Below are 26,769 nucleotides of genomic sequence, written 5' to 3'. Positions count from 1 at the left end.
CGCACGAGGGTTCAAGCATGTCTGACGTAAAAACATATGAATGAAATCCATATAGTTTTTGAAAAAAATAAAAAGGACCTATACTTTATTGACAGCCCTTGTAGAAGGAGCCCAGAAGGTGTGGTTAAACAGCAGGCTTGAGACCAGAGGATTCTCAGTTCATGAGGGGAAAAGTACTAAGGGCCCTTGGGCAAGGTTCTTAATCCCTACGTTGCTCCAGGTGTGTGTAGTGAACGCTTTTCGTGCCATCAGTGTGTGTGAATGGGTAAAATATGAGGCATTGTAAATAACTTTAAACTTTTGATTCAGAGGGTTACCATTTATTTTGAAGGAGAAGTCAGTTGTTGTTAGCATAGCAAATAGCATAACTTTTCCGTTCTGAACTGGTACAACAGTATTAACCACTTGTAAACTAAACATAAAGATAAAACGGACACATTTGTCCATTTTTGGGCAAGTTGATTTTGTTTTTATTTTACAAACGTGACTTTCTTGTGCTCACCTTTGAGCTCTTATGGATCGTTTCAAGACAAGGACGTAGGATTGAAACAGCTTAACTGATTTACAACATTAAAACTGAGACATTGATTGGTTCACAGTACATTTAAATCAATTCAGAGATATATTCAGATATTCAGATATATGTTATATCTTAACTTTGCACAAATGACAGAATTGACATTAATGGAGTTATTCTATCAGTATTCATTTTATTTATACACCAAACCATAACTCAGCACTGCTTTATTTTCCAAGACCTCCACCTGACGGCAGCGTTGTGATTGATTAGAGAGTTGAGCTTAGTGGCTCCTCTCAGTTTGCTTTTGTGCTGGAAGCCATGTAGTCAACAGGAGCTTCCAGCAGGGGGCAGGACGCTGAAAGACAGAAGTGCTGACTCATTATTTGGGTCTGTCGTCGCCTTTGATGCTACCAGAAACAATCGTGGTGTTAAAACTCAAAATCAGCTTGTTAGTAGTTGCAAGTGTACCGGAGACAATACTGGAATTTATCGGTTATCTGTAACTTCAGATACATTTTTGGGTGGTTTATCGTTTTAGCTTTAATCAAAGAGAACTTTTCAGTTATCTGATTATCTGTTATCGAAGTTAATTTTTTGGTTATCTGTGCCCACTGCTGCTTAAAGCACACCTCTGTTTGCTGTCCTATTCCCTGCGGTGCTGGGATTACTGTCCTGGGAGGAAAATGCTGACAGAAGAATGTGTCTGAGTGGTTCACGCTGATGAGCGGCCCTTATCTTCCTCAATGACAGAGATGCTTTGATAGGCTGGTGTTGTCCATGAAAGTCTAGACAGACTGGATTCCTTTTGAAATGTTGTTGTTTGAGGCAGCTGGAGATCAGGTTAGCAGGAAACCATATAGGAAGAACAAACAAGAACCTTATATTAGTCGTACTATTCAATAATACATCATGTCCATGTTGGACAAAGCGGGTCTGGGTCCGCTGGGCTGTCTCGCTTTCTTAAAGTTCATATAACTGTCAGATATGAATGATTGTCAAATTTCAGAAATAAACCTTTTCAAGTCATGACAGGAATATGAGGGATACATCATGTTGTACATGCCATAGTTTCTCTCAGATTAAGGGAGCTTTCACAGGTGTGTTGTTTAGTCCAGACATTTGGACTTTTTAGTTTGGGGCAAACCAAAATAATAGGTATGAATTGCAAAGATCTAGACCAAAAGACCAAAAGAGGTGGTTTTAGTCCAGATTAAACTGAACGGTGGTCCAGTTTTTACAGTGTGAAAACACTATTTGGATAGTTTGAACTTTTGGACCATTTACAGGGAGTTGAGACAGGTTAAATGAACTGTGGCAGCATATGAGGAGATTTTGTGAGAAGTAGTAAACAAACATTTTCTCTATTCAAATGGAACTACCGGCCAAATTAAAAACACATACACATACAGTGCCCTCCAAAAGTCTTGGGCCCCTTGGTATTTCACACATTTTAATTTTGTTCATGCCATTTCACATACAGTAGTGTTCAGAATAATAGTAGTGCTATGTGTCTAAAAAGATTAATCCAGGTTTTGAGTATATTTGTTATTGTTACATGGGAAACAAGGTACCAGTAGATTCAGTAGATTCTCACAAATCCAATAAGACCAGGCATTCATGATATGCACACTCTTAAGGCTATGAAATTGGGCTATTAGTAAAAAAAAGTAGAAAAGGAGGTGTTCACAATAATAGTAATGTGGCATTCAGTCAGTGAGTTTGTCAGTTTTGTGGAACAAACAGGTGTGAATCAGGTGTCCCCTATTTAAGGATGAAGCCAGCACCTGTTGAACATGCTTTTCTCTTTGAAAGCCTGAGGAAAATGGGACGTTCAAGACATTGTTCAGAAGAACAGCGTAGTTTGATTAAAAAGTTGATTGGAGAGGGGAAAACGTATACGCAGGTGCAAAAAATTATAGGCTGTTCATCTAAAATGATCTCCAATGCTTTAAAATGGAAAAAAAAAAAGAAAAAAAAAAAAAAAACAGACGCATGGAAGAAAATGGAAAACAACCATCAAAATGGATAGAACAATAACCAGAATGGCAAAGGCTCACCCACTGATCAGCTCCAGGATAATCAAAGACAGTCTGGAGTTACCTGTAAGTGCTGTGACAGTTAGAAGACGCCTGTGTGAAGCTAATTTATTTGCAAGAATCCCCCGCAAAGTCCCTCTGTTAAATAAAAGACATGAGCAGAAGAGGTTACAATTTGCCAAAGAACACATCAACTGGCCTAAAGAGAAATGGAGGAATATTTTGTGGACTGATGACAGTAAAAGTGTTCTTTATGGGTCCAAGGGCCACAGACAGTTTGTGAGACGACCCCAAACTCTGAATTCAAGCCACAGTTCACAGTGAAGACAGTGAAGCATGGTGGTGCAAGCATCATGATATGGGCATGTTTCTCCTACTATGGTGTTGGGCCTATATATCGCATGCCAGGTATCATGGATCAGTTTGGATATGTCAAAATACTTGAAGAGGTCATGTTGCCTTATGCTGAAGAGGACATGCCCTTGAAATGGGTGTTTCAGCAAGACAATGATCCCAAGCACACTAATAAACGAGCAAAATCTTTGTTCCAAACCAACAAAATGAATGCCTCGCAGATGTGAAGAAATCATGAAAAACCGTGGTTATCTAAATACTAGTTTAGTGATTCACAGGATTGCTAAAAAAGCAGTTTGAACATAATAGTTTTGAGTTTGTAGCGTCAACAGCAGATGCTACTATTATTGTGAACACCCCCTTTTCTACTTTGTTTTTTTTACTAATAGCCCAATTTCATAGCCTTAAGAGTGTGCATATCATGAATGCTTGGTCTTGAATGAATGAATGAATGAATGAATGAATGAATGAATGAATGAATGAAAACTGTTTATTTCGAACATTTGATACAACAACAATTACAAGATAGATCAGTAAAGACAACAACAAAAAAGTTCCTACTGTGTACCCAACATGTCCGAAAAGGGGTAGGGTGAAGCATCAGCTTATTTATCCCTACCCCTTCTTCCCCACAACCAGTAATACCCTTTGCCACATATACACATAGATTCCTACACACCTAAACCGATATCAATATATATATATATACATATATATACACATACACATACATATATACATACACACATCAACATACATACACATATACATACACATATATACACATATATATACACAAACATAAATATACACCTACACATACCTACTTACATACAAAATACTATATATTTACAAGCCGAAGCAAAAAACAAAAACACCCTAACCCTCATTACCCTTCCTCCTCCCTATACCTAGAAAAAAACATATTTTTGTACCGCTGTTTGAACTGGTTCATGCTTGGACATTGCTTGAGCCCCACTCCCAATCTGTTCCACATCCTCACCCCACAGACAGAAATACAGAAACCTTTTAATGTTGTTCGTGCCCACTGATGCTTTAAATTAAATTTCCCCCTCAGACTGTAATCCCCTGATCTGTTAAAAAACATATTTTTAATATTTGCTGGAAGTAAATTGTTTATTGCTTTATACACAATTTGTACTGTTTGAAAATGAACCAAGTCTGTGAATTTTAAGAATTTGGATTGTAAAAATAGTGGATTTGTATGATCTCTATAGCCAGTATTATGAATAATTCTTATAGCTCTTTTCTGCATTACTGATAGTGATTGTGTTGTACCTTTATAAGTATTACCCCATACCTCTGCACAGTACTGTAAATATGGTAAAACCAGTGAGCAGTAAAGAATGCGGAGTGAGTTGTGGTCCAGAATATGTTTCGCTTTGTTTAGAACTGAAATGCTTCTTGACAGTTTACTTTGTATATGTTTTATATGAGTCTTCCAGTTTATCTTATCATCTATTATCACCCCCAGAAACTTATTTTCATGTACCCTTTCAATATCTACCCCCTCGACTTGTAACTGAACCTGTATGTCTGTATTACAATAGCCAAATAACATGTATTTTGTTTTACTTAAGTTTAATGATAATTTGTTTCTGTCAAACCATATTTTCAATTTTCCCATTTCTATACTGATCCTCCTCAGTAACTCCTGCAAATCCCCCCCTGAACAAAAATGCTTGTGTCATCTGCAAATAATACTAATTTTAATATTTTGGAAACATTGACAATATCATTTATATAAATTAGAAACAGTTTTGGACCCAATACTGACCCCTGTGGGACGCCACAAGCATTGTCCAAGCATGATGATGTATATTCCCCCAACTTCACAAACTGTTTTCTGTTACTTAAGTAGCTTCTCACCCAGTGCAACACCAACCCCCTAATCCCATACTGTTCAAGTTTATTGATTAATATGTCATGATTAATTGTATCAAAAGCCTTTTTAAGGTCTATAAATATTCCAACTGAATGTAATTTGTGGTCTATGGCGTTTGTAATCTCCTCAACTGATTCTATTAATGCAAGTGATGTTGAACTATGTGCTCTGAATCCATATTGACTATCAGTAAGTAATTTATGTTTATTTATGAATTTGTCTAATCTATTATTGAATAACTTTTCTAATAATTTGGAAAATTGTGGAAGCAAAGAAACAGGTCTATAATTTGTGAAGTGGTGTCTATCCCCAGTCTTATACAGCGGCACAACCTTAGCTATTTTCATTTGATTGGGAAATTTACCGGTTTGAAATGATAAGTTACAGATGTATGTTAATGGTTCTACAATCCATTCAATGACCTGTTTTACCACCACCATATCAATTTCATTTAAATCGGTAGATGTTTTATATTTACAATTATTCACAATGTCTATAATTTCATTTCCATCCACTGCTGTGAGGAACATTGAACAGGGATTTCTTTCTATGAGATTATTATCACAATCCTCAGGTTGGGAATCGGGAATTTTTTCTGCCAAGCTTGGTCCAATATTTACAAAAAAATTATTAAAACCGTTGACTACCTCATCCTTATTTTCCTTCTTGACATTATTATCAATGAAATACTGAGGGTAACTCTGTTTTTTATTACCATTTTTGATAATGCTATTTAATATATCCCATATTCCTTTAATATTGTTTTTGTTATTATATAATATGTTACTATAATATTCCTTCCTACATACCCGTATAATATTAGTTAATCTATTTTGTATTTCTTATATCTATTTTCTGCCTCTTTAGTCTTTAGTTTTATGAATTCTCTATACAGTGTATTTTTCTTATTACATGCATTTCGTAACCCTTTCATCATCCATGGTCGAGCTTGGATTTTTTGTTTTCTGTAGTCTTGTTTAATTGGACAATTTTTATCATATAATGATGTAAATATTTGTAAAAAAGTTTCATATGCACTATCAACATCACTTTCACTGTATACCTTTTCCCAGTTTTGCTCCTGTAAATCCTTCTTTAGTGTGTTCATGTTTTCCTCTGTCCGCACTCGCCTGTATTTTATTTTCTCCTCTGGCTGATTCCGCCGATGGTTTCTATTATAAACGATGAAAACTGGTAGATGATCACTAATGTCATTGATTAATAATCCACTCACAGTGTTATTCTCAATATCATTGCTGAATATATTATCAATTAAGGTAGCACTATGGGATGTAATTCTGCTTGGCCTGGTGATTTTTGGATATAAACTCATACTGTACATTATACTGATAAATTCATCTGTTATTTTATGCTTATTTGGATTGAGCAGATCAATATTTAAGTCACCACAAATGAACACAGTTTTTTGATTAGTTTTTGAGAACATTTTTCCCATACAGTCAGTGAATGTTTCAATACTAGATCCTGGTGCTCTATATATACAGCTGACAGCAGTCTTGTTGGATTTGTGAGAATCTACTGAATCTACTGGTACCTTGTTTCCCATGTAACAAAAAGATATACACTCAAAACCTGGATTAATCTTATTATTCTGAACACTACTGTATAAAAAGTAAATCAGGTGTTGCAATTTAAAATTTTCTAAAATTATCTTCCTTAAAGTCAAACACAGATCTGTACAATTTCATATAAATTTATTAAAAATATAAAAGCCACCATGATGGGTTGCATAAGTAATGGGCCCCTTCGGTATAATACCGGTAAATAATCAGTTTTATTGCCAGTTTTCTGGATGTTCATGAATACATGAACATTTCCAAGTCACTGAATATGCCTTGGATTTTATTTACATCAATTATGAAGAAATGTTCTTAAAAAGAAGACTGAGATGCAAGCCTAGATTTGATGTTTTGGTGATTGAAAATCCTCCTCTGTACCACTTCATCATGAAGCTGTATAACTGTGGATACAATTTGCAAAACGTGCACTATGAGAATTTCGCTGATCACAGTCACAGAAGCCTATAACGTCTTCTGGGTTGTCTGGGTGTCTTGGTGGCTTTCCTCACTTTTCTCCTTGCACAGTCACTCAGTTTTTGAGAACTGCCTGCTCCACACAGATTTACCATAGAGTGCCATACTGTTTGTATTTCTTCATAATTGATGTAAATAAAGTCCAAGACATATTCAGTGATTTGTAAATGTTCTTGTATCTATCCACTTGTCTGAAGAAAACCGGCAATAAAACTGATTATTATATGGCTGCAATGCTATGCGCACTCTGATTGGCTGGTTACCGGTCGGATATTTTCCCATGGACCGGTCTCCATGACAATTGGTCCGCAACGTGTATTTTCTTTACAAACCACGAAGCTAAAAACACAATTAGAAAAAGCAAGTCGGACATGAACGTACTCCATAAATATCTCAACAGCATTGGAAAAAACACAAATTGAAAGCTTACCAGCTAATGACTGGACCACCTGTTAGCAAGTTCTTCATGGAGGTGAAGAAGCAGCATATTCGGGCGATACTGTAAGTTTGCATGTATATCGATATAACAGCCATATAATAAACGAATTATTAACCTGACTTGCTAACATCTCAGTCTGGTATTTCTGTGTACAGACCTCTCACTCGGTTAATAATCCTTTATTATTTACAAGTGTTATGCCAAAGGGGACCATTACTTATGCAACCCATCATCTTGGCTTTTATATTTTTAATTAATTTATATCAAGTTGTAGAGATCTGCTTTAAATTTGAGTATAATTTTGAATATAATTTTAGATATTTTTATATTGAGAAGCCTGATTTACCTTATGTATTTGAAATGGCATAAACAAATTAAAATATGTGTAACACCAAGCCCAATACTTTTGGAGGGCACTGTATGTGTTCAGACCAATCCGTGTCAAGTATAAGGAGACACAGGCTACATAGGTGTTGACAACCAACCAGGCCTCATGGCAAGTCGTGATTTAGCAGCACGAAATATACATTAATCTATTGGTTCGTGATATTGTGGTGAAAAGTGCCTCAGTTTCGTCACAACAGCACAAATTCATTCTAATTCATTCCATGATGGGTGCACGAAATTAAAAGTGAAGCGGGGGGTTGGGAGTGGTTATGGTTAGGGTGGGGGGAAGGAGTAAGATTAAGTTATGGTTAAGGTTAGGGTTGGGGGGTGGGAGTAGGGTTAGTAATAGTGAGTTAAGAAAAGCCCCGTCACGAAAATTTGACTCGTTTCGTCACAGGTGTTGGGGAAAGTGTAGTGACATGGACCCACAACAGGGGGCGCAAATGAACGGACAATGAAAGAGTCAAATATGAACACTTTACTGTTGTGAATGAGCACAACACAGAGGAATGTGAAATTTAACAGACAGTCAATCACAAGGGTGACGTGTGGGCAGGCTCGAGGATAGAAGACGTCTGTCCTGAGATGAACCGGAACCACACGATTTCCTCCGCCACCGAACCCGGAGAATACTGGAGCCGCCAAGTCCCGAGTCCCCAGGTGGCCACCGTCTTCGAAGGTCGGATCTGGTACTGCTGGCAGGGAGCAGAGACAATAAGATATGGGTGTGTGCACACCCAGTAGCAACAACGGTGGGAATGCCACCTCCACCTCTAACACACACTCGTGCAGCTCCTGTCTACCCACTTATCTGGTAGAGGTGTGCAGCGGAGCCGTTGCTGGACACACCGAACGCCAGTCTCACAGACACGGAACACCACAGGAAAGCAGCTGCAAAAAAGAGTTCAGACTGATACACAGTTCACTTTCAAGGCTGAGAATACTACCTGAACGGTTTGACGATATCTCGGCGATGAGGTGGAGATGACGTCCGGGTTTTATGGAGTGAGATGATGAAGCATGGATGGGTGACAGCTGTCAAGAGATAATGAGTGATAGCTGTCACCCCCGGCTGTGTCCGTGGCGGCAGCGCCCTCTCGTGCCTGAAGCCTGCACTTCAGGCAGGGCACCCTCTGGTGGTGGGCCAGCAGTACCTCCTCTTCTGGCGGCCCACACAACAACAGGACTTGCATGTTGTTGTCGCAGCACGGGCTGTGACAACAACATGCAAATACATCATGGAAAGTTCTTTACTGTGAACACAAAATTTCACTGTGAACTACCCAGACCAAATGTATGAAAACATGGACTTTGTTACAGCTCTTGTTCTGGACTTTCAGATGTGAAAACACCCTAAAATACATTCTCAAGTGTGTGAATTTTGCTCTTTAATTAACGTTTCAATTTTCATTGTACTTTTGGCTCAGCTTGACATTTTCAGGCTGATTACTCTTTTCTGGTTCAGTCTCTGGAGCATTGTTATGGGCTGATGGAGCAGTGGGCCCGTGTTCACCTTCTAACACTCTGTCCCACTTTGATGTTTATGTTAAGAGCGTGACACCTCAGGGGTGCCCTACAGCCAAATTTATAACCACGAGAGGGTTAACGTTTTGACTTTTCCAGTCCTCTGTTCACACTTTTAAATCCCCCTCTCTCTTTCATTGATATGCATCCTGGAGGGTCGCGATCTATAACCATGACAAAGCTGTGTGAAGTTCACATGCCAACAAATGTGATCTAGTGCATGGTCTAATTATATAAGGGGTGATTGATTGATTGGATTTGTTACAGAGACCTTGTTTTGTTGACATAAATGTACTTGTGCCCGAAACATGTAGTGCAATGTGCACTGTACACTGTACAAGGAAACTGATGGCACCGACCAAACGGTCCCCTCTGAAAAGCGGTCCCCCCTGCCTTCACTGCGCATGAGTCATCTCGGAGCGTCAACAGTGATTCACCTGTTATCACCTCGTTTCTGCTTAAAACTGACTTTAGAATGATTTAAGAGGTTTTACTTTGTCATTTGATGGTTAATAATCACATTATTCCCTTTGATTGCTTTGGGTGTAGAGAGTCAGACTGAGAGAGTCAGACTCAGACGCGCTGCTGTTGCACTCTGATCGCCCCCTCTGTTTTTTAATTATAAGATAATGCTGAGTTTATGTGGAAATGTATGTTGTGCAAAAGGTTCAGATATCTGTCGCTGAGATATGATGATGACTAGTGCAGTTTTAAGCAGAAAAGACGGGATAATCTGTGAATTGCTCCCGACGCTCCGAAATTATGCATGTGCAGTGAAGGCAGAGGGGACCGATTTTTAGGGGGGGACCGTTCAGTTGGCAACACTGGGCCAGTAAGTCTCTTAGTGCTAAACTCAACTTTGGCAATTAGTTTCTTTGCAATTAATCCTTCTATGGAAACTCAGATTCCAAAGGAATGATGAGTGTCAACAGGAAAGTTGTCATGGGACTAAAAACCCACCATATGCTTCAAATAACAATGTACTAATGCTAGCAACCTATTTTGTTGCTCCATTAACACTTCAACATCTGAAGAAACATGACCAATTGTGTTTTTTCTAACATATGGATGTATAAACATTCAGCATAACTGTTTTTCACACTTTATTGAAAGAAGGAGCATGATTCTTGATTGGAAGTTTACAATATAAGTGTGACCATTGGGGGAAATAGTTCCTGCTGAAATTTAATAATATCACCAGTGATAAATGTCGTAAGTAATCATGAAATGCAATAACATATTAATAACTATGCGATGCAATTTCCAGGTTCGTCTTGAATTAACTTAGAGCTGCACTATAGGTGCCCCATTCATGCGCATGTATTTCCTTTATCACAAATATGTGGGGAAAACAGGATTTCCTTTGTACAGTGTGGATGTTAAAGGCGAGTGGAGCTCTCAGAGCCTTGATTGCTAACAATGTTTTAATATGGCTAAGGTTGTAAAAAGGTTATCCTGTAATGGATTTTTATGGCCTGTGATCACTGATTATGTTTTATATTCTTAATGAAATTGTAATACTGCTCCTTTTCAAATGGGACAACTAGAACCAAAGTAGCTTTCAGTTATTATATAACCATCTGGGTCATAATACAGCCATATGTCATACGTGTGTCCAGTGCTGCAGTGAGCTTTGAGTTAAGGTAGATTTATAGCCGGACACAATTGCGTGGACATTTACTCTCTGGGATCCATTACTGCTATTGGAGGTTGGTATTTCCATTTGAGTTTCATGATTATATAAAGTGATGCTGGTTTGTTTTCAGCATTTCTTCTCAATAAAATTGCTCAATAAAATTGCAGATGCCTTTGGAAGCTCACCGAGAGGCCCGTGTGTTTTTTTCTATGATGATGATGTGTAATTTGTTACCATCTATGCAATATAGATTTCTTGTTATACAAGCTTTTATCAGGAGACTGTCAGGTCTTCAAACTAAGATCAGGTTGAAACAGAGATGATGCATGCAATTGTTTAATCTCATTTCCCTTGTTGAGATTTGGTTTTTACCTGTCTTTATAAAATATCTTTGAATAATCTAAATAATGTGCGACATGAATAGAAAATGCATTTTTTGTTGGGTTAGTATTACAGTAATAATAATAAGTGTACGATGAATTTTTGTCTTTTTAAAACTGGGAAATATGCCATGTTGTTTTTGTCATCACCACACTCAAAAAACTAGAAGCACTCAGAGAGTGCAAACCTCCGCCAAGGCCATAGGGTCACTGACCCTAAAGAGATTTCCTCCTTGGCACAGTGATCTATTCAACAATTCAGTGTTACAACCAAAACTATGATACATACACTTTTCTTTCCTTTATATTTGACATCCTTGACCATGAAAACATACCAATAGAACTTGGAATCACTTTTATGTCTTTATTAGTTCTAATGTTATTGTATAAAAACGATTTTTCAGTAATGGCGGTTTTCTTCTGGATCTAGCTCCATAACATTTGAAGCTACATCAAATCTGATGACACCTTACTGAATCAGTACAGATTCAGCTACAGTTTGATGTTAGTTGTGCATCTCTAGCTTCATTTGTCACCTCACACTGACACATTTTTGCATATTCTGGACTTACACGTAGCCAGGGGTGGGCCTGGATGGGCCTGGGCCCGCCCACTTGTCAGCCAGGCCCGCCCCATCCAATGAGAAGGCTGAGTCGACACTCGACAGTCACCTGTTGTTGCCTCATTGTATTCCTATGATATGGTATTGCATTAGCACTGAGCGACAATTAATACATTTTGTCAAAAAAATCTGGTTCATCTTCTGTGATTTTTATTAATTCATTTTCAGAGTACAGTGGTCTCTCGCTATAACGCGGTTCACCTTTCGCGGCCTCGCAGTTTTGCAGATTTTTTTAGAGCAATTTTGCATGCTTTTTTTTTTTAACGGCGCATTGTGTTCTGCGTCCTTATCAGGCGGACTGGTTGGCATCACCGTGATTGCTCTCACTGCCTCCGATGCGCTTACTGCGGGCTCTGGAAACGCAGCAGCGGGCCACTCACACCGCCCTCCTGTCTGCTGTGCGGAATTGCGCCAAATCTGGCAACAGGTCCAGAGACTATACTCGCTGTTTTGATGCGGATGTTGACCGCAGCCGCAGAGCTCCATGGCCACCAAGAGAGGACTTGGATTCTTTGCGGGTCACGCATCCATACCTCCGGAGGCAGTGAGCGAAGGGAGAGTACGCGCATTGTGTTCTGTGTGTGTCTGTTTATAATCTTCTCGCACAGAAGAAAAAAGAGAGTGTTTACACAAGAGAGAAAAGTGAGAAAATGTTAATGCCTGTTTGAGAAAAGTGTATAAGGTGTGTAGTGAGGGGTTTTACAGCTTTAAAACAACTATAATAATTGTAAAAAATAGTGCTGACTACTTCGCGGATTTCGCTGTTTTCTACTGTTAATCGGATAAAAACGTCCACCAGAACATCCATGTTGACTCACAGACTGAATGCACTCTCCGTGCTTTCCCTTGAAAGACAACTGACCGAATCGTTGGTCTATGATGACGTGATAAGAGAGTTCAACAAAAAACCCCGTCGTCTCCTGCTGTAGCATTAAAAGGATTCATCAAATGTAAGTGTGAGACCATTAATTACTTTTTTCTTCTAAATAGGTCTAATTGTTAATATTATATTGCAACTGTCATGTTGGTGTCCATTCTGATGGTTTTTAATTTGGCCGCCAAGCCATGGTTTCCATTGTTTATCAATTTCATAATTTGACCACCGAGCCAACCTGTTTTCATGTTGTGGATATATTTTGAATTTTTATATTAAAGGACTTTACATGACTAAGCGTTGCGTTGCTGCTTGCATTGTCCATGGGGTGTTTGTGTCTGACACTTTGTGTCTGTGTAAAGCCGTGGTCACAACCCGCCGTACTTGCACGTGCATGCACTCTACTTGCAAAAACGTGGGCTAAATTTGGAGATCCGTACGTCGTAAGTACTGCGTCAGTACGAATTTAGGAGCACGCAGACACACGCAGACACGCCGTAGAGGTTTTAGTGCATGCAGAACTTTCGCTGCGGTCAGGCTACGGATTCACCAGCAGTACAGATGACGCACGTTGGGAGTACTGCCTCAGTATGGATTCAAAGCAGCACATTTTCATCAATCCGTACGTAGGCAGTACGGATTACGGCACTCACCACATATACTATGGAGCCCGACAGACTTGCATGCACGACGCAGCTTCTCACTTGAACTTGGACTTTATTTCCAAACTTCAGCAACACAGACACTCCACAGCTTCAGTCTGATAACTAGCTGTAACTTTTCAAGGCAAGTAAACACTCGTACAACTGACCGCTGCAGGCTGGACATGCTCATGCATCGCCGACGCCGAAAAACACCTGCCACTCCGGTCCTGCTCATAAAAAAGAAAAGCCGACACCCCCCCCCACACACACACACACACTGCTTTATTGTCAACTCTTTTTATCGTTACACTCCTAGAGACGTGCGTTGAACGTACTCCCTCCCTCCTCTTGCTACTGCCTCCGTACGTTTTCACAAAAACGTAGTGGCCGTGGCATCCGCAGAAAACGTATGGTGAAAAAAAAATGCATGGTGGGTTGTGACTGGCACTTAACTGTGCACACAGCGTCTGTGCAGTTGGCTGAGATGTGTTCAGCATTAAACTTGGAATTCATTTTTGAAACAATGCCTTATTTAAATACCTATTTGACGTTTTGGGTTTAGGCCCAGCCAAGTAGGCTACCAGACTTGCACTGAACGTGTGTGTGTGTGTGTGTGTGTGTGTGGGGCGCTGCACTGCAGCTTGCATTATCCATGACGAGTACTTGTGTCTGACGTGTCGCGTCTGTGTGCTTCCTTTGCCAGTGCTGTAGGCTAAGTGATAACGTTGCTTGCGATGTCCAAACAAGGCACACTTTTTCAAACGGTGTATTATAATACCTACACCTTACCTAAAACCCCAAAGGTTGGGCCCGTCTGATTTTTTCTGGGCCCGCCCGTTTTATGATTTCTGCCTACGCCCCTGATTCTGGATCACCGGATCCGGAATCCGGATCCGATCATCACCAAACTTTGTTGTTTGATAGAACATTTGACTGTGTTACACCCTAATTTTTTTCAAGCCTTTCTGGCTTGTTTTTGTGGAGTTAGAAACTAGAATGTCAATATTCCCCCTATCCTGCAATGGTGAAGAATCCTTAAAAAAATTCCTGGATCCGGATCGTGATCCGGATCACCACTAAAATTTAATCACTTGTTCCTCTTGTCATTTCCAACCACTCCACAAAATTTCATCATAATCTGTTCAAAACGTCTTGAGTTATCCTGCTGACAAACAGACAAACAAACAAACAAACAAACAAACTCGACCGAAAACATAACCTCCTTGGTGGAGGTAAAAATGGCTCATTTGATGAACTCAGTTCAATTATGAGCAAGATTTCCATCTAATAAATGTATGTAGTCCCAACTCAAATAAAACACATCCATGCAATATAATGTAACTTAATTTATTTGGGACTACATATATTTATTAGGTGGAATCCAATCCAATGAGTAAGTATTTTGTGTGTACCACACAAACACATGACTCATTGATTGAACTCAGTTTAATTATGGGCAGGATTTCCATCTAATAAATATATGTAGCACCAACTAAATTAAATTAGATTATCTTGCATGGATGCGCTTTATTTTAGTTGGGGCTACATATATTTATTAGATGGAAATCCTGCTCATAATTGAATTGAGTTCAACCAATGCATCAGTTTTTTGAGTGCACCTGCTTTTCTGATGAATACGTAGCATATGTACAAATATTTCTGCATTATTTTTTGCACATTTTAATATGACATTTTTGTGAGGATAACCTGAATATGTGCATGATTACCCACTGAAAAAATGTTAACGGGCAGAAAGAGACAGTACATATGAGGGGACTCTTCTATTTCTTCATAAAAACTATAATGTAAATTATGAATGTCACTTACTACTCTGAAAATAGTTCAGCTCATTCCCTTCTTGCTGGCGGCTTGCTGTGAGCTCAGCATTAAACTTTTATGTCTGTTTTGAACTCTTAGGAAGCGCTCTCTCTTTGTTTTGTTCTACCCATCTCTGCACTGCTTTCCACTGAGATTTATTAACGATGTGACACACCTATTTATTAAAAAAATGTTTTCAAAAAATATATGTCAGTCACAACCAAAAGCTTCCCCCCAAATCAACACACACACACAAACTGCAAGTGTGCAACTGTGAGCCACATTCACTGTGAATTGCCTGGATGTGCCGTATCAAAGCGGATAAAGGAGGTTGTTCCTGTTCATGCTTTTGAGATGTGAGGAAACTGAGGAAAGGCTGCAGTTGCTGTTAACATGGCCATCAAACCTGAGGCCAGAGTAGAATTGGGTTTTTTTTTTTTGCCAGTATACAGAGAAGCAAATTAAATATGAGAAAGGAGAGGGGACACTCATTGGCATTCCTCCCACATCACCTCACTCCCTGTTAGCACCCATGTCTCAGTGGTCCTGTATTCCAGACCTGAGTGTGCTGCCTGCTGATAATAAAGCGCAAAAGTCATAGAGGTTTGTCTAGTTAGAACCTATAGGCAACCCTAATCCCTCTGGAGGGTCGGACTAAACCTTCACTTTATGATGTGTGCCGACGTGTTTTAAAACTGCTTTGTTCTTTTGTCTGAATGTCACTGGGCTTGTAGGACAAGAAGGGCTGAGGGGAAGCGTCTGCTTGGCATTTAGCCCAGCAACAATAAAGGATTCAACTCCTGAAGACATCTGTTAAATGGCGTGCTTTTTCAGCCTCTTATCAAATCTCCTCCACTCCACTGACTCTGTTCTGTCCTGTAGGTTCCACCTCTGTGACGGGGGGCTCCTGCTGCTGCTAGTGTTGCTCCTCATCTAGACCTCTCCTGCCCCCCACCCCACCCCCCACCGCCAGCGCAGGACAGCTGGAGAGGCATTGGCTTGATTCCAGGGAGGTTTCGATCTTGCAGCCACGTCAATCACGTCTTTACCGCTGGGTAAGTAGGCAGCATTTTCGAAAACGAGAGAGGAACTTGTGCAGGGGTGGGAACAACCCACTAACAAATTAAACTGAAACACTAATATCCGTGTTGAACATGGTCACTGAAAAGTGTTCTGGCATGGTGATCGAAGTGACATAACATATAGGTTTTCTCTGCCAGCAAGCTTCTTAAGTACCTAATGTGAGACATATTGACCTGTATGTAAAGTGGCGTATCATCAGTGTAAAAGTTTAACATTATTCATTAATTACTGATGATGTAGCCAAGCTCTAGTACACAGGAGATGGAATGTCTACACACACTTGAGTTTTGAAATATTTGTATTCTTTTATGACATCTGTCTGTCCAAGAATAAGACAAGAGCATGTATAGGTCTTACTCTTTTATGACCCCCCCCCCCCCACACACAAGTCTTTGTTAATGCTGCGTTTACACATAACGACAAGTCACGAATGCCACTAAGTATACATTGTTGGCCGCTGATCACGAATGTGATGATTTGAGGCAGAGACGTCAGGTGTCCTCAGAAACTGCTGCAACCTGCTACCTCACGTTACAATTCATGGCACGTGTTGCTGGCGAATGATCAGAAACCATTCCGCACGGCAAGAATAATGTTCCGCGCTGTTGCCTGCCGTTCTGCGCTATTGCGTCTTGTTGCGTTCTGTCACATTGTGAATGAGGCGATTTGTCTCCACACACACCCATATTCATCCATCAGCAGCCGAACAATTCAGATCGCTCCAGTTTGTTCCTCAAAATCCACAGCAGAACTTTGTGACTGCATGCTTAGTTGGGCTCTGTGCCATGGAGTGGTGCAGAAGGATGAGGAGATGGAGAGAGCCACATGTGTGGCTCCACACGGCTCTAGTCTTGCGCGTTTTCCCAAACATCAGGCACAACAGCAGCAGCAGGTGGAACACCTACAGGAGCGCACTGATGAGCACTTGAACAAAACTTTAGCCGACTTGGCATCACTGTCCTTCTTCAGCATATTGCAGCAATGAAACTGAATGCAGTGCAGCAGGGTTTAATTGCGTGCACGTCAGAGAAGAACACTGTCACGCTCTATTAAGGATCACCACTCATCAAGACGGATCAACACGCGCAGTTGCGATCTCCATGACATGAGACGAAATGAGGGTGGTGTGTGACATTCGTGGAAGATTTTTTGACAGCCAAAAACATGCGCCACGAAAATCACGACTATTACACGCCAACATGCACTATTAAGAAACCTATTCAGATGCGTTAAGTCATGTTAAGAATGTCAGGAATGTGCCAAGAATGACGCAAATATGACATTCGTAACACGTCCTGCTTATGTGTAAACGCAGCATAAATGGTAATTTTGCAATCTCAGCACTAGTTTGCCAGAAAGCACATTGGACGTTCAAGCCTAGATTTCAGTTGTTTTCTGTTTAACAAAGTCCTTCACCTTTCCACTCTACATTGAAGCCCTGACAGGAGAGGCCACATCCAAAGGATGTAAGGAGCAGTATGAACAGTTTCTCCTTCAGAGCTGTCATGGGAAACTTGATGGTGTTCCCCAGGAGTCTCCATCATGTATGATCACTCAGGCAACTTATCCTACAGACAGGAGGTGCAACAGCTGGCAAACTGGTGCAAAGTCAACAGCCGGTCTCTTAATGTTATGACGAATGAGATGATTGTTGACTTCAGACAGTCTAGGGATCACTCCTCACTGAGCATCAGCGGTGTTGTGGTCAGGTCCTGTGGGCTGGTTTTTGGCACTTCATTCTAAGGCTTTTCCTCTTGTTGTCTGTGGGTGCGTGTGTGAGAGAATGTGGATGTGTGTGAGCGTTCTTGTATCTGATGGGTGCGTGTGTTTCCTGGTGCCTGGCAGTGTGCATGAGTCTGCCTTCCCTCCATTTGTACCCCTTTCTCTGTGCGTGCTGGTGTAGGTGTGGTGGAGGTATGAGTAAATGCGTGTGTGTGTGTGTGTGTGTGTGTGTATATGTTGCGCCGCTCCTCCAGGAGCCCCTCCTTCCTTGTCTCTGCGTGTGTGCAGGTGAGTGCTGAGACTCCTGCCCTGCCGTCTCCTTTTCTCCCACTGTTTACAGTTGCCATGGTGTTCAGCCAGTTCTGTGCAACACCTGTCATGTTCTGATCTTTCTTATGTTTGTCTGTGATGTGGGTCGTTGGTTGGTTAAACTTTATCTTATTGCTCCTGGTGTAGCTGCACTTGGTTCCCTGCCGAGCGGTATTTGACAGCTGTCCTGCGAGGGGCCCCTCCCCCTCATGCATCTTGTGTTTAAGTCTTCCTGGGTTTTCATGTCTTTTATTTCTCTTTACATTGATTGGATTTTGTTCTCTACCACGTTAGTTTATTCATGTTCAGGTTTTATTTTCCCAGACTGTTTGTATAGATTGTTTCTTATGCACTCATTGGTTTCCTTCCATGTGCGCCCTTTTTTCCGGTCATTATTCTCAGCTGTATGTAATTTGGTTTTGTCTTTATAAGCCACGCCCTTGTGTGTATTAGTTGCCGGTCGATTAGATGTTTCATCCACAGGTTCTTCTCCACAAACCCTGTGTCAGCTGTTAGTAAGTAATTCACACTGTCCTTTTTGACAGTTGTCGTTTATTTGTCACTTTGTTAGTCTTTTCAGTCACTTGCAGTTTGGCTTTCAGTTTTGTTTTCATCCTCACTGTCTTTCTTTTTGAAAGTAGTCTTGAGTTGCTTATTATCCTCCAGTTTGCTTTTTGATCTCAGTCACATTGGGTTTGAGATTTTTCAACATTTTTGTCTTTTGGAGTCTGTCCTGTTTTTTTCTAGTTTTTGGATGTCTTTTGGCTTTGATGTTCACTATTATTCTGGAGTTCAATAAATAACTGTATATTTGTCATGATCTCTTGTGTCTTTTGGCTACCTGCATTTGGGGTCCAAACCTGCCATCTTTGGGGACTAAACCATGACAAGCGGAGCCATAGTGGAGTGAGTCACAAGCACCAAATTCCTTGGTGTTCCTGTCTCAAAGGATCTGTCTTGGAATTCCAATGTAGTATTAGTTCCTAAGCCACACTGTTCAGCACAAACATAGAACCAGTCCATGGCAAAATATTTTTCTACTTTCCCCTAACAACATGCATTCATCAGTTCTGCTAAACACTGAACTAAGGTCAAGTAACTTTAGTACTGAAGTGGAGTCTGCATCACAAATACACACAATGGTATTAACAACTATAGTAAAAGGAAAATAAAACAGAAACAGGGTTGTAATTATTTAGAATTATTCAGAGGACCTGGGTCGAGACTGGCTTTTTTAAAAGTCTTTTAACAATGCAGTTTAAAAATTTCAGTGTCAGTGGTTAAGAATAGTTTAAAAATAATCAGCATAGTGTGTATTAATGATGGCCATGTTTCTGCAAAGGGTTTACTTGGCAGCAGATGGAGAAAAAGAGTCATAGACTTAGCAGTGTTCATAATCTTTCATGATCATCTGTCTTTGAAAAATACTGTAATTAGCTTTAATTACTTATTAATAAGGTAAGAGTCTGTTTGGTTTTAGAGTCACAGTGTAGGCAGAGCTTTTTTCATTTTCCTTTTTTTAACATTGCTGTGTTGGACGTTTTGGTACTTTTTGGGTATGGTCTTTTGGCAGTTTTTGGGTGCACTCAAAAAACTGATGCATTGGATGAAATCAATTCAATTATGAACAGGATTTCCATCAAATTAATATATGTAGCCCCAATTCAAATAAAGCACACTCATGCAAGATAATTTAATTTAATTTAGTTGGGACTACATATATTTATTATATGGAAACCCTGCTCATGACTGAATTGAGTTTATCCAATGAGTCATTTGTTTGAGTTATACAGTCAAAAAACTGATTCATTGAACTGGATTTCCATCTAATAAATATATGTAGTCCCAACTAAATTAAATTACATTATCTTTCATGGATGTGCTTTTTTGAGTTGGGGATACAAATATTTATTAGATGGAAATCCTGCTCGTAATGAGTCATTTGTTTGAGTGATATAGGAGGATTTGGTACTTTTTGAAAGTGACCTTTTGTTCTGATTTGGAAGCTTTGGCAGCTTTTGCAAATTGCTTTTGGTGCTTTTTTAGAACGAGGCTTTGGTACTTTTTGAGTATGGCCTTTTGGTACTCTTTGGGCGGGTTTATTGGTTTTGGTTTGGTGGATGTACTGTACGCTTGTTAATGTTTCCTTGTTCTTCTTGTCTTTGCACTGTGGTCACTTTTGTGTGCATTTTTCACATAAAGTTTGTCCAGTAATCATGTACACTATACACACACAAATGAACAAGAAAGCGAACATGCACAAAGCTCAGGAGGAATCTCTTGAGATTTGATTAAAATTCTTATGTTTTTTTGTTTTGTTTTGTTTTTTTCTTAAGCCTTTTGACTCTGTTCTTTCTGGCCTCAGGTGTCATCTGCAGAACTGTGTCAAAGTCAGCAGCTACATTTCAAAGTGTATTGTAGTTGCAAAGCAAAGCAGCGGATGAACCAGTGTTCTTTATGAAACATTGCCTTGCCTGAGGAGTGTGATAAGTAACACACTACAAACTTATGCACTGAACTCAGAAAAAGTGTTTAGACAAAAACTGTTACTGAGCCATTCTGCTCAAAATGTCTGTCTTATGGATATGTTTCCGAAGATGTTCCTTTTTGTAAAGTAGACCTGCATTGAAATAAATGCAGTCAGATCTTTGGACCAAAAAATGACTTATATTTACACATAAGATCCTTCTGAATATAGTAAAGTAAATCTGCAAGCCCAGATCTGTCATTCAACGTAGAAATCTTCATTTAAAAATGAGAAATTTACAGCTAAAATTTAGCCCTCCGCAAAACTGTCAGCACATCCGGGACGCTGCCGAGACGTCAGGGAGAAGACCCTATCCCAGCATGCATTGCGCGCGCCAACTGTAATTTGTGGATTTACGTCAATTTGCATCTGCACCTTTTTCTTGTCTTATACGGAAGGATCTACTTTTTTAAAACTTCATATTGTCTTGCGGTATGTTTGGTGAGTACACATTTCTTTTATTTGTGCTTGAAAATTATTTTTGGGGACTTTTTCATACGCCCGTTTGATTGAGTGGTGTCGCATTGAAAATCTACTGTCTTTTGCCTTTGGTATTACCGTCGCGGGGTACGGAGGCGGGACCCGCAAAGAATTCAAGTCATTAAAAAGATATAAAGCTCTCTCAGCGGCCACGGAGCTCTGCGGCTCCGATTACCGAGACGTGAGGTGCTGCGGATTTTGATGCAAGAAGTCTGTCCTTGCGAGCAACAGGTGTCAACGGCCACTCCGCATCAAAACGGCGAGCGTAGTCTCTGGACTTGTGCCAAGTTGGCTGCACCTCCATTCAGTAGACAGAGCCGTGCCTGCGGCTGCACAGCAGACATGGGAGTGTGAGTGGCCTGCGGCGGAATTTAACGAGCGCATGCAGTCGGTAAGCGCATCGGAGGCAGTGAGAGCGAGGCATCGGGGAAGAACGGCGCCTGCTGTCGATGCCGCCGCTGATCTGAGCATGCAGAGCTGTATCTCACATTCATTGCAGCTTACTTTTGGATGTTGAAACCAGGATGTGTATAACAGTAACAGTACTAACAGATAAAATCAATTTCAATGCGGGATCGGACTGAAGGCGTGAGCGCATCGTCTTGTCCCCGACGTCATGGAAATGATCCGGATGTACAAACTGTTTTCACAGAGGGCTAAATTTTAGCTGCAAATTTGTCATTTTTAAACGAAGATTTCTCCGCTGAATTACAAATTTGGGCTTACAGATTTACTTTACTGCATTCACAAGGGTCTTATAAATACATATCAGCTATTTCTTTCTGAAATCTGACCACATTTATTTCAAGGCAGGTCTGCTTTAAACCATGTGAAGTATCAGAAAATACATCACATGGTTTAAAAAAGGAATCAGAGGATCTGACATCAATTTTTATTGTTCTATAACTTAAAATGAAACTGGAGAGACTCTTTAAAGTGTTGATGAGACATTCACTCATTTGTTTTAGTTTGATAAAGACCTGGGAAGATCTTATGATCATAAGATCTCTGGGCAGAGGTGTTTGATGATGCCAATATGTTTGCAGGACAATGAAGGTACAATACTTTAGGGTCCTGGTCTCATGGTTTGTGGTTCTGGCATTCTATTCTAGTCTCTGGGTTTTGCTTTTTTTTTTTACGTCTTCTCCTGCATATTATATTCTGGGATTGTGTTATTACTTTCTGGTGTTTTTCCATATTACGTCATCCTTCACGTTCCCTTAGTGTCCCACTCATCTGTGTAATCCACTCCTTATGCTCTCTAGAGATTCTCCTCCTTGTTTGTTCTGTCTCATGCTTTTATTCTGATGTCTTTTCTGTCTGTCTTTACTTTCATGGGCTTGATTCTGATCTTTGGGTTGTTCTAGTTCTAGTGTTATCCCCGCGTATAATGGTATTGTTCTATTGCCCTCTGGTGATTTTCCCGCCTGTTAGTTCTTTTCATGATCCCTAGTGACATTTTCTGATGTGATTATATCTGTGTTCTCTGTATTAAGATGATCTCTAGTGCTTTTACTCTGACATGTGGTCTGGGTTTGATTCATATAGGTTTACTTTCTGTTCCTGGTTTCAGGGTTCATGTCTTCCTCCCTCTTCCGTGCTCTCCATCTGTTCAGTGACTCTGTGTTCTTTCCTTCTTCTCCCTCACTATATTAGTGCCTCCCTGCATATCCCTTGCATTTGCTGGATTGCCAGTTGTTGTTTCCTTGTACTCTTTGTGATTGTTGAGTTGTCCTCTGTGTTACCGACCCACAGTGCCATTCCATGTCTAGTGAGTCCTGCCTGTATCTGGTCACCTGGTATGAAAGATCTCTGTGTTCGAACCCTCTGCTAGTTCTGCATTGACCCACTTGCCCAATTATATTTGATACAGTAGTGTTCAGAATAATAGTAGTGCTATGTGTCTAAAAAGATTAATCCAGGTTTTGAGTATATTTCTTATTGTTACATGGGAAACAAGGTACCAGTAGATTCTCACAAATCCAACAAGACCAAGCATTCATGATATGCAGACTCTTAAGGCTATGAAATTGGGCTATTAGTAAAAAAAGTAGAAAAGGGGGTGTTCACAATAATAGTAGTGTGGCATTCAGTCAGTGAGTTCGTCAATTTTGTGGCACAAACAGGTGTGAATCAGGTGTCCCCTATTTAAGGATGAAGCCAGCACCTGTTGAACATGCTTTTCTCTTTGAAAGCCTGAGGAAAATGGGACATTCATGACATTGTTCAGAAGAACAGTGTAGATTGATTAAAAAGTTGATTGGAGAGGGGAAAACTTATACGCAGGTGCAAAAAATTATAGGCTGTTCATCTACAATGATCTCCAATGCTTTAAAATGGACAAAAAAACTAGAGACGCGTGGAAGAAAACAGAAAACAACCATCAAAATGTATTAACCAGAAGAATAACCAGAATGGCAAAGGCTCACCCATTGATCAGCTCCAGGATGATCAGACAGTCTGGAGTTACCTGTAAGTGCTGTTACAGTTAGAAGACGCCTGTGTGAAGCTAATTTATTTGCAAGAATCCCCCGCAAAGTCCCTCTGTTAAATAAAAGACGTGCAGAAGAGGTTACAATTTGCCAAAGAACACATCAACTGGCCTAAAGAGAAATGGAGGAATATTTTGTGGACTGATGAGAGTAAAATTGTTCTTTTTGGGTCCAACGGCCGCAGACAGTTTGTGAGATGACCACCAAACTCTGAATTCAAGCCACAGTTCACAGTGAAGACAGTGAAGCATGGTGGTGTAAGCATCATGATATGGGCATGTTTCTCCTACTATGGTGTTGGGCCTATATATCGCATACGAGGTATCATGGATCAATTTGGATATGTCAAAATACTTGAAGAGGTCATGTTGCTTTATGCTGAAGAGGACATGCCCTTGAAATGAGTGTTTCAACAAGACAATGACCCCAAGCACACTAGTAAACGAGCAAAATCTTGGTTCCAAACCAACAAAATTAATACCTCGCAGATGTGAAGAAATCATGAAAAACTCTGGTTATACAACTAAATACTAGTTTAGTGATTCACAGGATTGCTAAAAAAGCAGTTTGAACATAATAGTTTTGAGTTTGTAGCGTCAACAGCAGATGCTACAATTATTGTGAACACCCCCTTTTCTACTTTTTTACTACCAGTAATAGACAATTTCATAGCCTTAAGAGTGTGCATATCATAAATGCTTGGTCTTGATGGATTTGTGAGAATCTACTGAATCTACTGGTACCTTGTTTCCCATGTAACAATAAGAAATATACTCAAAACCTGGATTAATGTTTTTAGTCACATAGCACTACTATTATTCTGAACACTACTGTAAGAGATCCTACGTCGCAATTCTCTCTTGAATCTGGTGGTTCCACCGAATGCTACGAATGCGTGAACAATCTGTTGTCATTAAATTTGGTTTTGTCAATGTAAAAACCAACACACAAGTTACTGTAACATGTGTGTTGGTTTTTACAAATAAATCTGTATTTGTAAATATGTCTTTTTTTATTTGTTAAAAAAGGCAATTTGAAAACTGAAAATTCTGTTTAAGTGTGATTTAGCACTTATAGCAAATGTGTGGCAATGCTATTCACACTGCCATGAACACTGCCATCTACTGGATGGGAGTGTGAATAGCAATTGCCACACATTTGTTATACATGCTGATTCACACCTAACAAACAAAATGTTCAGTTTTCAAATTGCCTTTTTTTTACAAATGAAAATATATGACATATTTACAAATACAGATTTATTTGTAACAAGTTTTTACATATAAATAAACTGACCAACCACTAATGACCTGAAGCTCATTTTCCCATAATGCCTTTTGGCATGTGTGTCTATAAACACTCAAACCTTCAAAATTACTGCATTACTTTAAAACATATAGCTGATATTTTCACTTTGTAAAATTGACAGAGTTGACATTAATTTGAATTACCTGTCTGGAATTAGTTTGTTTAAAATTTTAACCATAAGTCAAAACTGCATTGCTGTGCATGTCTCCTGTTACACATCTGCAAGACTGTATGACTGTAAAAATAAATGATCTTTTGTTCTTGTCTTTCTTTCTCTTTGGTAGCCAGGTCTTCCCTGCTGACAGAGGATTGAGTTCTACCTCTCATAGCTGTCTGTCTGCTACAAAACACGTAACAGGCAGGAACTAAAATGTATGATTTCAGGCTTTACAAATGTTTTAACTGTTAAGCTTTATTCATGCCTGCAAAAAGATATTAGCGGTCTGAAAGTTATCAGAACTAATTTTAAGTTCATCAATCAAAGCTCCACTGATGGTTTTCAAAGTTAACGGAAAAGCTAATGAGCTAACAAAAAAGTTAGCTTGCTAATTAGCGGGTAGCGGAACTGTGCCCACCACTGGTCATGACTAGGCCCAGACTACTTCAAAATTCCAAAGCCTTGCTCTTGACTCAAACATGACCCTTTCAGGTCTTGGTCTTGGCTTTGACTTGATATACAATGTCATTCTGTCCCTATCCCTATGTGCATCACTTCTCAATGTTGACTGATGAAAGAATCTTTTGGAATGTTCATGGTGCCTCATAGTGCACAGCGCATGCAGATTTAATGCAGATGCTCGTGCAGCCGACCAACATCATGTAAACACATCATTAGTTTTTATTCAAATGGAATATTAAGATGCAGCAAGCATAAATGACATACCTACACCTTCCCACACAGGAAATAAGGTGAAGAACCATCATTGACTGGTGCTACCACAGTACAGCACCCACAGTGCTGCAGACACACATCAGAAGAACAAATACTCAAGCCAGTTCCACATCAAACATTTCTGCCCACACCGTACGGCAAACATTACCCATCATTCACAGAGGCGACAGGCGCATAAAGCATGGAAGCAATACACACTACATAAAATGGGAAATAAAGGCGTGAAGAGGAGAAGTGGGAGTTTGAGATGAAGAAGGGGATCTGGGAGTGCCACACATGTTCATCCTCAGACCTACTACTCCACGCCAGTCCGGCTTCTGGAGGACGGCATGCGGCAGCAAGACAGCTCCTGCAAAGGAGAAAAAAAGAATAAGGAATGAAGATTAAAAAGAAAGAGGATAAGAGATAAGAAGAGGAAAGTTTGACCGGGGAGTAGAGAAGTGGAATTAGAAGTGGAATTAGGAGAAGGAGCGCGAAGGCGGAAAACACGATGTGGGAGATGATGCTCACTGTAGTCACCATGGTGGGTCTTTGATACTGTGGCGCTCTTAGGGACATTCAGGGTGAGCAAGTGAGCCAGGCAACCTTGAACATAGATTAGTGGTGAGCCACAGGAACATAGTGATATTAACTCTGCAGCGCCACTTCCTCCACTAAATCACATACTGGCTGCAAAAACCTATAGTGTGCATGAGATGCTGATATATTTAGTCATTTTCAGAGGTACTGTGTGAATAAATACGCTTGGCTTCATTAGCATGA

The 26,769-nt window shown here is 40.0% G+C and overlaps 1 protein-coding gene across 2 annotated transcripts in view; it reads left to right on the top strand.

Annotated features, from left to right (window-relative positions):
• The window catches only part of drp2 (dystrophin related protein 2), a 437,530-nt gene that overhangs the window by 95,717 nt on the left and 315,044 nt on the right, over positions 1 to 26,769 (top strand). For both annotated transcript variants that reach the window (XM_034181709.1, XM_034181707.1), the window contains exon 2: positions 16,077 to 16,249. The gene's annotated coding sequence lies outside the window, so the exon portion shown is untranslated. The remainder of the gene's footprint in view (positions 1 to 16,076; positions 16,250 to 26,769) is intronic.

This window comes from Thalassophryne amazonica, chromosome 11 (assembly GCF_902500255.1).
Source record: "Thalassophryne amazonica chromosome 11, fThaAma1.1, whole genome shotgun sequence".
Classification (NCBI taxonomy): Eukaryota; Metazoa; Chordata; class Actinopteri; order Batrachoidiformes; family Batrachoididae; genus Thalassophryne; species Thalassophryne amazonica.
This window is presented reverse-complemented; position numbering and strand designations above follow the sequence as displayed.